Here is a 13,589-nt window from a genome sequence, read left to right on the forward strand (position 1 = left end):
ATGCAGGAAGAAGGAACTGCAGTGGGCAGGGATCTGCCATTCCAGCGGGTAATCAGTCACTACCGGCACTTGACTCTTCAGCTCTAGTTCCCTATGGCTTATTCATTCAATCTCTCTCTCTCTCTCTCTCTCTCTCTCTCTCTCTCTCTCTCTCTCTCTCTCTCTCTCTCTCACACACACACACACACACACACACAGTTCTCTTTGCAGGAATGATGGTGTTCCTAGTTGCATTACAATTACTTTCTGAAACTTCTACATGTTAAGTCAATCAAATGAATGTCCTTTAGAGCCCTGATCCTCTAAACTTCGGAGTGACAAGGTACAGCCTGATGGGAGGACGGCAGATAGAAACTGGCACTGGGATTCTCAGTCTTAGAGCTTGTATACTGTTTAGAAATCCTGGCATGCTAAAGTCTGGACACTCCAAGGTGGACTCAGGCACGGAAGCCTTAAAAGCTCCTGCAAAGCCCAGGCAGTTTCCTTTTTTAGTGACAGAAAGCAAAATAGGTTCTTAGTATCACTTATAAGATTCTTTTTCCAAATCAAATTTGTTTCTAAACTTCCTACTGTGATGATAGTTCACAAAAGAAAAAAAATGACAGTGACATGCTCCTTGCCTGACCTATGAGATCCCTAAGGCACCTTCTCCTACATATCACACTCACTCTTGTTTAGACTAAGAAGGCAAGACAGCTCTCTACTGGAGAATGCAGTCTCAGAGATCACCACACTTACCCTCCACAGACAGCCCTGGGACAGTAAAGGCATGTGCTCTCCAGGAGTGACCAATTTCCCAATCTCTAACTTTTATTTATTTTTAAGATTTATTTAATTATGAATATGAGCACTCTATTTGCATGTATGACTGCATGACAGAAGAGGGCCTTGCATCCCACTGTAGATGGTCATGAGCTACCAAGTGGCCGCTGGGAATTGAACTCAGGACCTCCAGAGCAGCAGTAAATACTGAATCACTGAGCCATCTCCCTAGCCCCATTTCTAATTTTTATAAAGACAGGTTCATGTTCCCTTGGAGCTACACAATAAAAAGGTAGGTCCTCGTAAACCATAAAGCATAATGGCTCCCAAGAGGCCATGGTGCGGAGTGTGGGAGGCAAACAGAAGAGAGCACCAAGTCATAGCTGAGTGGGATGTCTCTGGGTTCGGGTCTGAGCACAGGGTTCCCAGAGGCAGTGGGCGGATCTGGAGGCCATAGGCCACCGGGGGTCAAGACAGCTGGCTTTGCTTTCCCAGCTTTCCTGGTAGATACTGTGATGTACAACAGAGACAAACACTGCTGTCCCTGTTTGCTTATAAACAAAGTAACTGCATAAAAGATCCAGTTTCTTTTTATTCTTTATTATCTACTGCAGAACTCCAGCTCTGTTTTGTTCATGCTACAACAGCTTCTAAAATCCTGAGCATAATGGTGTCTCAATTACAGGCACTACAATACAATCCCCGGCACATTCCCACACTACTAGAGGTCCTGTGGGCCTGTCTCTCAGAGGTACAGGGTCATCCACCATGGTGGAGTTGTCTAAACTCTTCAGTCATTCTTGGGCTTTTGTTCAGTATTATTTTTAGCATGTTAACTATCCATTAATTAGAGTAGCCTTAAGTTTCCAGGAATATTGAATACAAACGTTAATACCTTTACCTCAAATGTAAAAAGTAAGAAGGAAAAAAGTTTTCTTTGTTAACTTCTTGTGTTACGTTGAAGGTGTACGCGTCACTCCACACTTGTGGGGGTCAGAGGTCAGTTCTTTCCTTCTACTGAGATCCAAGGTAGGTCATCAGTCTCGCTCACAAGGGCACTGACTGCAGTCACGGCATTCCTGCCCTGAAGATGGATTTCTTTTGCTTTGTAATACACAGGTGTGGTTCCTACATGGCTAAAACTGGTTTGTTTTTAGCCATGAATAATATTCTATCCATAGAATATTCTATCCAGAATAATATTCTGGCCATGTCACTGTTTGGCCATTCCCCTGCTGGATCTCGGCTGCTTCCAATTCTGGCAATTATGAAGAAAGAAGCTTTCTTGAAAGTCTTATGAGAGGGGTTGGGGATTTATAGCTCAGTGGTAGAGCGCTTGCCTAGCAAGCACAAGGCCCTGGGTTCGGTTCCCAGCTCCGAAAAAAAAGAAAAAAAAAAAAAAAGAAAGAAAAAAAAGTCTTATGAGAACACAAAACACCAACTAGAAGACATGTATCTATCATCACCTGAAGAATATCAACTCTGTTAGCTGCCTGTGCGAGCTTAGGCCTGTGTGCAGCATGTTGCAAACAGAGACACTCTTTTTCTCATTATGAGATACATGTTTTCAAAAACAATGGCCAGCTTGCTGTCAGAAATGTTTAGGTCTCTGTCTATAAAATACAGAGATAAAAAAGGATCAGAACCACATCCTCACCTTCTGTGAGCCTTCCAGCTGTCTCTCAGGCAGGAGTACCAGAGGAACTAATTAACCCCTAGTGTGTAAGTTACTAATGCAGCTGGACTGCTGGCCTCAACTTCACTCAGACTCCAAGACAGAAGGTGGTTTTATGATGTCTGTCTTGAGATAACTTTTACTTCCTACTCCATACAAAAGCCTTGCCTTTGCTTCTATGCTGATCCCGTCTCCCCAGTCACTTCCAGCATGCTCAAAAATGGGTTACTCATGGCTGTGGCTCAGTAACAGTGCACAGGGACTCACTATAACACATTAGATTTTAGATCCCTAAACAAGGCAGTGGGTTCTGTGGGCTGCCACATATACAAGAATGCTGGAGTGAAGTCAGGTAGACAGTGCTGACTGAAAGTTCTGTATCTTCAATGAGTGACCTCACACTTTAAAGACAGTTTGGGTTTGGGAAGACATTAATAGGGATGGGATCAAATACAAGCCCAAAAATCTGATTTTCTTTCCATGTTCATTGTTATTCTTTTTTTTTTTTCATCTCTATTAACCTGGGTATTTCTTATTTACATTTCAATTGTTAGTCCCTTTCCTGGTTTCTGGGCCAACATCCCCCTAACCCCTCCCCTCCTCTTCTCTATGGGTGTTCCCCTCCCCATCCTCTCCCATTACCGCCGTCCCCCCAACAATTACGTTCACTGGGGGTTCAGTCTTGGCAGGACCAAGGGCTTCCCCTTCCACTGGTGCTCTTACTAGGCTATTCATTGCTACCTATGAGGTTGGAGCCCAGGGTCAGTCCATGTATAGTCTATGGGTAGTGACTTAGTCCTGGAAGCTCTGGTTGGTTGGCATTGTTGTTCATATGGGGTCTCAAGCCCCTTCAAGCTCTTTCAGTCCTTTCTCTGATTCCTTCAATGGGGGTCCCGTTCTCAGTTCAGTGGTTTAATGATGGCATTCGCCTATGTATTTGCTGTATTCTGGCTGTGTCTCTCAGGAGAGATCTACATCCGGTTCCTGTCAGCCTGCACTTCTTTGCTTCATCCACCTTATCTAGTTTAGTGGCTGTATCAAAAATTTGATTTTTACAAAGACAGGTTTATTTGAATTTCTGTATTTTCACTAAACATGTCAGTTCATATCATCTAATTTGATTACAGAAAACAAGTACTGTAATTTCAAATGCATATTATTCAATTAACTATATCTTGCTTGTATAACATTTTATGCTTACTAATCACTTTTGCCCACATGATGTGGCTAGAACTATTTCAGAGAGAGACGTGAGACTCCACAGGAAATCCAGCAACCAGAACCAGGACTGGAGGCCAAAGCATGATAGCCACACAGTCCACTTCTGCCTACCGAGAAGGTCCTTCACACTCCACAGTCCAATGCCATACTAAGAACCGAAACAAACCTGAGGTAAACAAACTCCAAAGTTCTAAAGTCCCAGGTGCCAAAACCACACGGTATTTATAAATCAATTTTTACAACTATTTCAGAAATCTGTGTGAATGAACACAGAATGAGTGTGTACACACACACACACACCTTTTCCTTTTAGAACAAAGTAACAAAGTGAATGTGTGTGTATGTGTGTTCAAACATGATAGACAGAAAGGACGGATACCCTACTTTATCAAACTCTATCTTTTCAGATCATATTTATTTATATCATATTCTGCTAAACAGGGCGTCTCACTGAACCTGGAGCTGGGCTAAAGGCCAGCAAGGCCCAGCATCCTCCTTTGTCCCACAATGCTGCAGTTACAGCAAGTCTCAGCTTCCTAGAGAGTTTCTAGAGCCAAACAAATCCTCACGCCTTACAGCAAGTGCTCTTAAGTATGGAGTACTCTAGCTTCTCTAACGTTTTCTATAAAACGAGTTCAGTACCAAAAAACCGTAAGGAACAGTACAGCCTGAGGAGCCAGCCCACCGCTGAGGCTCAGCTCTGCACATCTACTATTGTCACTTCTTTCCTAACACTGTTTCCTATTTTGATTCTCAATATTCAAGGCTACATATTACATGGACCCTCATGCTTTTCCAACTTAACTCTGGGTGATAGACATATTTCTGCTCTGTAATGACTGTGGTGAGATGTAATGTCTGAAAAATGCCCATTCTCCTGTTAACTAGCAACTGTTTCTTCACAACTTTTGTTACTACAAATGAATGGTATGAATATCTGTGCACTTGTGTGTTTGTGTATGTGTGCGCGTGCCCGCGTGCATGCATGCATATATGTGTATGTGCAAACTCGTGCGCCCACACCCGTGCACTCGATATGGTAGGGGTGGTACGTATACGTGTGGAGATCAGAATTCACCTTCCAGTGTATTCCTCTATTGCTCTCAACCTTACTTTTGAGACATTTGTCACTGAGCCTGGAACTTACTCAGCTACACTGCCCAGTCAATGAGCCTGCTTCGACCCACCACCTCGCTTGGCTTTCCCACTTTGGACCAGAACAAGTGTCTTTTGCTATAAATTTACCAAAAGATTAGGAAGTTTGTAATCCCAGCACTCATCACAGCTGTTGTGAAAACAGCCTGGGCTACAGAGGACTAGAAGCCAGTCTCAGAAATACCAGTGATACCTGAGGACAGGAGGGGTCAGGCTAATCAACAGGAAATGCAAACAGTTTTCACTTCTGTGGAATGTGATCAAGAAATAATAATAACCAACTTTAAATAAGAGTTACAAATTCAAGGTAAGCTCTCTCCATGGTAAAAATAACTAAAATGAGGAGTAAATCAGGGTCCAAAGTTCTGAAAACTCCCAAATTATATAGGACACCCAAGGGTGGAGGCGGTGGTAGTGCACGACTTTAACTCCAACACTCAGGAGGGAGAGGCAGGTGGGTACCCGGCCAGCTGGGTCTGCATAGTGAGATTAAGGACTGCCAGGGCGAGGGAGGGACAGAGGCTGAGTTAAGAGAAAAGGAAGATACCCACAGAAGAAAGCCTTTCACAGGATGGACCCAGAGTGTTTACTCAATTCTAAGGGAGTTTACAACCAACAAAGGTTTAAAAAGTCATTCTGTCTTAAAGTATATAGCCAGGAGGGATTTCTAGACGACAGCCAGATGACATGTGCAAAGACCAGTTTGCTTTTCAAATCTAACTTCATATAGATTATAATTTTATTAATCTATATACAGATGAAGACAGTTATAATAATAAATGATACCAAATTTAATATATTTAATCAAGAAAGTATAACTCATAGTCAAGCATCTTGAAGAAAATGTTGTTTATATGAAATATTGCTCCCAAATTTGAGGTTTCCATGGTAAAGGGCTCAAATCCAGTTTTTCACTCACGGCTAGATGGCACAACTAACAAATGACACTGCTGCTGCTGCAAGTGTGGGAAGCAGGAGTGGCAAGTCTCGGCGGTCTACTTCTAACCGTACTAAACACACAGTAGGGCGTCTTGACTGGGCGGAGTAGTAATCAGGCAATCAAGTCAGAAGAAAGCAGGTGCCGTAAGAAACATGGCAAACGACAGATGCTCACAGGTCAGAGGGAAGTGTGTCGTCCTGTGAGCAGATGCCACAAGCAGCACTAGGCTCCCAGAAGGACCGTGTGGGCTGTCAGGCTTGTCGTTATAGCAACAGCTCTAAGCATATGTGCAGCGACACCAGCTGATTGCTGAAAGCTGCAAATAGAAGATAATGGCATTAAAATAACAAAGATTTCCAGAGTAAAGTAAAGATCACCCTCCATCCCTCCTCTCCAGCCGCCACTGTCCAGCAGAGCAGTAGCATGAAGTCTGCAGTCTGCGGCCCACAGATGCCGAATCATCTGCACAAGGACACACCTACAAAGCATACCACAGTGGATTGCAATCCTATACTGGCAGGTTACTGACAGGAAACGGCCAAGCTGGGCAAGAGTAGGGCTCTCTGGGCCCACTCTAAAGGCTTGCTCTTCACTGGCCTCCCACATACAGTCCTTCCCCTCAGTCTTCCCAGCTCTCAGCAGCTGGGTTTCTGCTCAAGACAGGGCTGACAGGTAAGTCAGTCTACACAAGCCAGCAACGACTGAAAAGAAAAGGCACGGGGTCTGCCCAAGCAAAGGGTCAGCAGAAGCGAGCAGAAGACTATGGCGTTCTGGGAAAGCAGAGCAGCCAATCACAGTTTGGAATTGATTTCTGCTTTGTGGGAAGGGGATGGAAAAATATAAAGCCCCCTGGAAATATGGAGGCATGCAAAAGGGTGCAGAAATTACTGCAGGCAGACAGAAGCTATTCCTGTGACAGCTTCCTCCAGGTGATGCTTGTCTAGCCTACTACCATTCTCTTCTTCCAGCCCACAATGCTAAGGGGAAAAAAAAATTTTTTTTTTAATTTCACTTCTGTCAAATTTTTTAGGCTTCACCCAGAAACGAGGCAAACACTAAAACACCTGCTGCCTTTACAGCTTTCCTTAGTGGACAGGGTAGGCACAGGTGCCGTGGCCCCCATGTGCGGTGCTGAGAAGACCATCAGCCATCCACGCCCACCGAGTGGGTGGAATCAGAACTCACACTCAAGCCGTGAGTGAGGCTGAGCAGCAGGGCTCTTCCGTGCTGGGCTCTCACGCCCTGAACTGACATCCCTACAACAAAATCAAACTTGGTATTTCATGTTGTAAAGTATATTTATTGGTCTGAACAGATGCATTTATTCATTATAACAAAAAATAAATACTATTCCATGGAACATATAATTTCATGTTCAAGGGCTGAGAAAAGGCATAGAATTTGCTGGCTAGTTTTGTCAACTAACACAACCAAGAGTCCCTGGGAAGACAAGATCAACAAGGAATTGTCTAGATTAATTTTTGGTCAGTGGGTACACTGGTATTTAAAAATCAACGTATTTAAAAACAACAATAAGATGTGCCTCCGTATCTGTTGTGTATGTGCACATGTGTCCAGATACCCAAAGAAGCCGAAACAAGGTGTTGAGTGGCCTGGAGCTGTAGTTACAGGCAACCATGAGCTGTCAGATGTGGATGCTGGGAACTGCTAAGGAGTGAGTACTCTGTAACCTGAGCGACATATTTCATGGAGAGAGAGCAGCTGAGCCAATAGCAGTATGCAGCAGCTACAGCCAGTTCTCTGATGGACTGTAATTAGGTACCAAGCCAACCTTCCCCCTGAAGTTGCTTTTATCAGGGTATTTTATCACAGCAAAAGAAACAAAGCTAAAACGAGAATAAGCAAAATTGTACTTAGTCATTGTGATGGCTATTCCTGGTTGTCAACTTGACTGTATCTGGAATGAACAACTCTGATCCGGAACTGGGGGGCTCACTTGTGATCCAGACCTTGACACTGGCAGACAAAGGCTTTTGATCTGGATCTTAAAGCACAGTGGCCATGAAAAGCTTAGGCCCAGGCAAGGTGGCCCACGCCTTTAATCCCAGGACACAGAGACAAGCAGATCTATGAGTTCAAGGCCTGCCTGGGACAGAGCAAGTTCCAGGAAAAGAGAAAGGAGGTAGTGCACACATTTAATCTGGGCCACATCTTCTGCTGGAGGCCCAGATAAGGACAACGGAAAAAGGAAGGGTTTGTTTCTATTTGCCTGCTTTCAAATACTCAGCACTGCTGGGACCTACTGGATTCTTGGACTTCGCATTCACAGCTGGGTTGGTTGGACGGCAGACTAAGTCATTCTAATAATTTCCTTTAATATACAGAGATATTCTATAAGTTCTGTGACTCTAGAGATTAATATACTCATAGTTTCTTTCTGCAGTGAATCATCCCCAAATGGGAAGTGAGAGAAGAAAAAACAAACTAGGCTCCTACCAACTGTCTCAAAGGTTTATAATTTATGTGCAAATGATATCTATGAGCCCTTTAAAAAAAAAAAAAGACACTGTTTCCAAGATCCAGCTATGTACACTGCACTTGTGGCAAATTGTTCCAGAGTGGGAGAAATAATCTCCAATAAGCAATATATTCCATGGATTGTGTACGTACACATGCCCAAGAGTACAAGAGAATAAAATAGAGAGACTATGTTAATTGGAGAGAAAAGGTAAATACAAAAGTCTCCCAACTTGGACTGATTGCCTGCTTTGGAATTTCACTCTAGTCAGAAATATCTGATCAGTGTGTGCCAGAGAAGCATTCCTTTTTTTTTTTTCCGGAGCTGGGGACCGAACCCAGGGCCTTGCGCTTCCTAGGTAAGTGCTCTACCACTGAGCTAAATCCCCAGCCCCTAGAGAAGCATTCCTAACCATGAGCTCCCATCACAGACAGAGGTCAAAGTGCATTCTGAAGGAGCCCCAGTTTCTAGTTAAGAAAGAAGCCGGCAGTGAAATGTCTCCACTGTGTCCTGTGCATTTGCTCGGCATGCCCTATGCTTTGCTAACAATATAGGATTCCCTTTCCTTCAACTAAATGTGGTCAACACGAAGCAGGGAATACAGGCACTCTGGAGACTATAGGCTGGAAGATCTCCAAATCTGCAACACAGAGCCTGAGGGAAGCCTGCAGACAGACAAACTTTAGCTCCACTAGCCCTTCACAGGGGCACAGACACTCTACCATTCATTCAATGGCTAAAATGGGGAGCAAGAAAATTAATGTGCCTGTCTTTTCATCTACAAACTTGGGGTGGGAGGAAAGACACACTGAGGAGAGGGAAGATACAAGATCACTATGTTCCAAACCCTTAGGAGGGTTATAAGTGTGCTCTATGGAAAGCAAGCAGAATGCCCTGAGTGCACAGTACACATTGGCAACTATAATTAATGATAGCTTCCCAACCCCCTTAGGTCAGTGACTAAGGTTTAATGATCCATTTCAAATTACATTTACATGGTGCTTTATTTTGTATGTTATTTTTTTCAGAGCCTCTTAAGTAGCCTCAGCAGAACAGATGGCATTATTTCCTCATTACAAATGAAAAACCTGGAGCTGCGACAACGCACACACCCTCACCTCCAGGCAACAGCACCCAGCGGAAGCCACTAGCATCAGCATACACCTTGCTGACTCCCATGTGTCTGTCTGAACAGAAAGGTTTGATCTAGAGGTTGAGAACATTCCATCTCCCAAGAAAAACCCTGCTCCTCCCCCCTTCTCCAAAGGCTGCCTCTGCATCGTGAGGAGCAGCTCGTGGTAACTAACATCTCAGAGGTCAGATAAGGCTGATGAAGGCTAGCTAAGTCCACCACAGCGTACGGAGCTACGTGGGATTTACAGATTGAATAGGACATGGGCCATTACACAGACTTACGTGGGGGGAGGTGTCATGAAGCATCCCTGACCATGAATGCTGAGCATTCTGGGAGTTTTTATCTTCATCTTTTAGGAACACTGAACAACACTTCTTGGATTTGATTAGAAAGCCCAGTGGAGTAAAAGTGTGGAAGTGCACATCACAGAAGAACAAATCGAAAGAGGACCAGGAGCTGCTTGGTAAGTCTACAGGGACTACTACTGCGCCATTACCTACAGTCCACACTTAATTGTCTGCCTCAGTGGTTTAACTTGCTCAAGAGCAGGTAAATCCCAACTCGACTCAAGTATTCAACTTCCAAATTTAAAGGCAAGAAAATCATCTAAGAGAGGAAGAGCTGGGTGGCAGTGGGATGCCTTTGATCCCAGCATTCAGGAGGCAGAGGTAATGGGATCTTTGTGAGTTCAAGGCCAGCCTGGTATAAAGTGAGTTCCAGGACAGCCAGGGATACTCAGGCAGAGGCAGGAGGCGGGAAATAAAAGACCTCGACTATTTTCAGGTGACCCTGGGCTACATAACAAGACCTTGCCTCCAAATAAATCTGAAAGAACACGGAGACGACACAGAGACACACTTTTGTCTGAGTGTATCCTATAAAACTCCTGTGTTAGACACCTAGCCCCTGTCCTAATCCAGTGCTGGGATATGAAGCCTTCAGATCAAAAGAGCCACAGTCTCACCAAAAGATGAGTGTGAGCCATCCTTCCTTCCGTCCCTCCAGCCTGGACAAGCAGGTGGAAGCAGCTCTACTGGTAAAGGAAAAACTTCCCGATTTGCAGAAACATGAGAAAAATGTCTATTTCTTTTTTTCCTAAATTCTCTAGCTCCTGGTAGCTTGCCACAGCACCATGAAAATCCAAGATAGGAACATGAAGGTTACCAGACCAGGTGAGTGTGAAGCACTGCCTAGAGGCGGATGAGGACAGAGGTAAGACAAGTAAGCAATGTGCTGGCAGTGGGGAGCAGAGCAGAGGCCGCAACGCATGCGGAGCACGTTTCAGACAAAAATACCTCAAAGGATAAAAAGGAACCCCTTTCATGGGAGATAAAACATTTCTATGCTTTTATGCACATAGGCAGAATCAAAGAACCTCCGATTAGAACCACAGCCGTGGGATATACATTAAAGTACTTCCAGAAAAGGATGGAGTGAGAGAACCTCTATCACAAACTTCTAAACAGACCTGGAAAGAACACAACGAGCCCACCAGCACACATGAAATAACACGGGAAACATGTTATCACGAACACCCGGCCGCACTAGGTCTAAAAAGACCTGATAGGAGAGGAGAAGGAGGAACTGAGTGCAGAGTGGGAAAGGAAGAGAGTCACTGGTGCCTTGTGTCTTATCTCTACTGACTTTCCCCTATCTTGCTACAATATAGAGTAATAAAGATATGAGAACAAGAGAGACTGAGAATTGCTTGATAATTAATGGTGAGGAAAAAGCATTCTTTGCTCTTTTCACTTAAAAAGAAAATCCCAAAGTGGGCTCAGTGGGGCTTTAATCCCAGCACCCTGGAGACTGGGGCAGACAGAGTTATACAGTGAGACTCTTCCTCAATAACAACAATATTTAAAATAATTTCTTTTAAAGTGTCTTTAACATTGAATATAATGTATTTTGGTTCTAGGCCTTTCTTTAAAACTCCTTTCTGTTTGTAGACCTTCCCCTCATCCATGTTGTCAAACACCACTTTTAGGTCATGTAATTTTTCTCCTTTTCAATGTGTGTGTGTGTGTGTGTGTGTGTGTGTGTGTGTGTGTGTGTGTGTACACGTTCGCGTGCGTGTTGAGGCCAAAGGTTGACAGTGAGTATCTTCCTTGACCTGTTCTCTATTTACTGAGGTAGGATCTCTCTCTGAACTTGGAGTTTGCCAATCTGACTAGCTGGCAAGCCTGCCTTGGGGAACCCCTGTCACCACCTCCTGGTGATGGGGTATATCGGGTGAGACAGGCCCATCCACTGATGTGCACATTTGTGGAGTAAGCACTCGGTCACCCCAGCTCAATACCCAGGTTTTGAAAATGGACAAATGAGGCAAGGGCAAGATGTATCATAAAGAAGATGAATAGTTGGACCTGCACTCTTCCAGAGAGGTTCACAAGAGACCATCAGTGTCATCCGCTAACAGGGAAGAGAAGATTGTCACCGCCACTGTCACGCTAAAGCCTAAATTGGCCTCAGACGGACAGGAGTCCTCTTGCCTCCATCTCTCAAGTACACCAGAGTGCCAAATGAAAATTAAAACCACAGTAGTCAGGCTCACGCCTGCAATCCCTGCAATGAAGAGGCTAAAGCAGAAAGATCTGGGGTAGAAGTCAGCCTGTGCTATGGGTGGAGTCAAATCCTGCAGAAAGGAGAAACTCAGGAAGAGTGGATGGCTACAGGATGCTGAAAGTCAACGGTCCCTTAGCCTTCTTCACACCCACTTCACACTCTGCTTCTAAATGCACCATTGAACTGTGGGCCAAAACAAACCCTTCCTCAGGGTGATTCTGTCAGGTGTTTGTCTCCCAGACATATCTAAACTGATACAGATGTGGCATGCTAGACAGACAGCTTGTCAAGACGTTGATTGGGCCACAGGGCAGCTCAGCAAACCTGTACCCTTCACTGCCCAAAGCAGAGAGGCCAGAATCATGGAAGCTAAATATCCAGACCAAAAAAATACTTTCCCATGAACAACCCATGGAGACTGCCAGCTGGCGACCACAGTTAAGTGCTTCTTTTCTGAAACTACTGTGGTGTTTGTTTAAATATGAGGGACAGAGACGGGCTCATTTAGAAGATAAAATGAAAAGAAGATCCTAAATATTCAGAATGGCTAGCACTGCTATGAAAGATGCTCAACAAACACAAGAAGGGGACGGACCAAACCCCCTTTCCTTCAGGTGATCTCACACACAATGCTCTCTCCTCCCCTAGCCAAGCCCCACACCACTGCACTCATGCATGATTCTTGGCAAGCACAATGAAACTGACAAAGTGAAAGTAATGTCTTAGCTGCTCCATTTCTCCGCAACAAAACCTTTTGCCCACCTGGTACTAATCTAACCAAGTTAACCAGTTGGGTATTAACCGGCTGTGTGGAGCTGTGTGCTGACCGTCTTCAGAGAACAGTTTCCCGAGCACACCTTCTGGAACCGATACTCATCACCATGGTACTGCAACTAAGCACACTGTCTGTCCTTCTGTGTGGAAGTGAGGGTATTGCCTACTTGTTTAATGACATGAGTCTTTGTTTTTTAAATCTTATTTCTCACTATTTTTTATTTATGGCATATTGGGGGGGGTGCGTTAAACAGTAGTGGAGTTTGATGAAGAGTTTGAGAAACACTTTCTCTTCTTTCTGACTTTATATATTAGCACTAATATAAAATTGTAACACAAGCAGAAAGAAAGAGCCTTTCTGTCTCTGCAGAGACTCAAGCAAGAGCAAGAACCTGGTCTAACATTACAGCTGAACACAAAGAAGACAGACAAAGGAAGGACATAGTCACACACTTACAGGTTTGGGTTTTGTTTTATTTTGTTTGGAGTTATACTGTGAGCAGCCCAGGCTGGTCTAACATTCTCAGTCTTCCTCCTGAAACCTCCTGAATGCCAACATTAGAGACACTGACCACAAAACGTAGTAATCTAATTTTTTTTTCTTTAAAATGGCCAACAGTTAATAGCAACTATTAGGCTGTTCACCATCCAACAGGACCAAGACATCCAAACTAAACAATGTCTCTACATTTGCCAACAAAGAGATGCTGCCCTGGCTATGAGGAGGGCAGAGCAGCAACGAATTGCTGAGATGCGGTTGGCTTCCAGCTGAAGAAATGACACAGGTCAGGATCCAAAGTCCGCACAAGTAAGGGGGGATTATTTCAGGTTCCACTCCTAAACAACAACACGGAGTGCAGAGCTGAAAAGCTACACTTTTATT

At 44.2% G+C, this 13,589-nt stretch overlaps 1 protein-coding gene across 14 annotated transcripts in view; it reads right to left on the reverse strand.

Annotated features, from left to right (window-relative positions):
* Positions 1-13,589, reverse strand: part of Ankrd11 (ankyrin repeat domain 11) — a 158,658-nt gene that overhangs the window by 46,758 nt on the left and 98,311 nt on the right. For 6 of the 14 annotated variants that reach the window (XM_087594977.1, XM_087594975.1, XM_087594986.1 and 3 more), the window contains exon 3: positions 5,928-6,069. The exons of the other annotated variants lie outside the window; for them this stretch is intronic. The gene's annotated coding sequence lies outside the window, so the exon portion shown is untranslated. The remainder of the gene's footprint in view (positions 1-5,927; positions 6,070-13,589) is intronic. 14 annotated transcript variants of the gene reach the window in all.

The sequence above is a fragment of the Rattus norvegicus genome, chromosome 19 (genome assembly GCF_021556685.1).
Source record: "Rattus norvegicus strain SHRSP/BbbUtx chromosome 19, alternate assembly SHRSP_T2T, whole genome shotgun sequence".
NCBI lineage: Eukaryota > Metazoa > Chordata > Mammalia > Rodentia > Muridae > Rattus > Rattus norvegicus.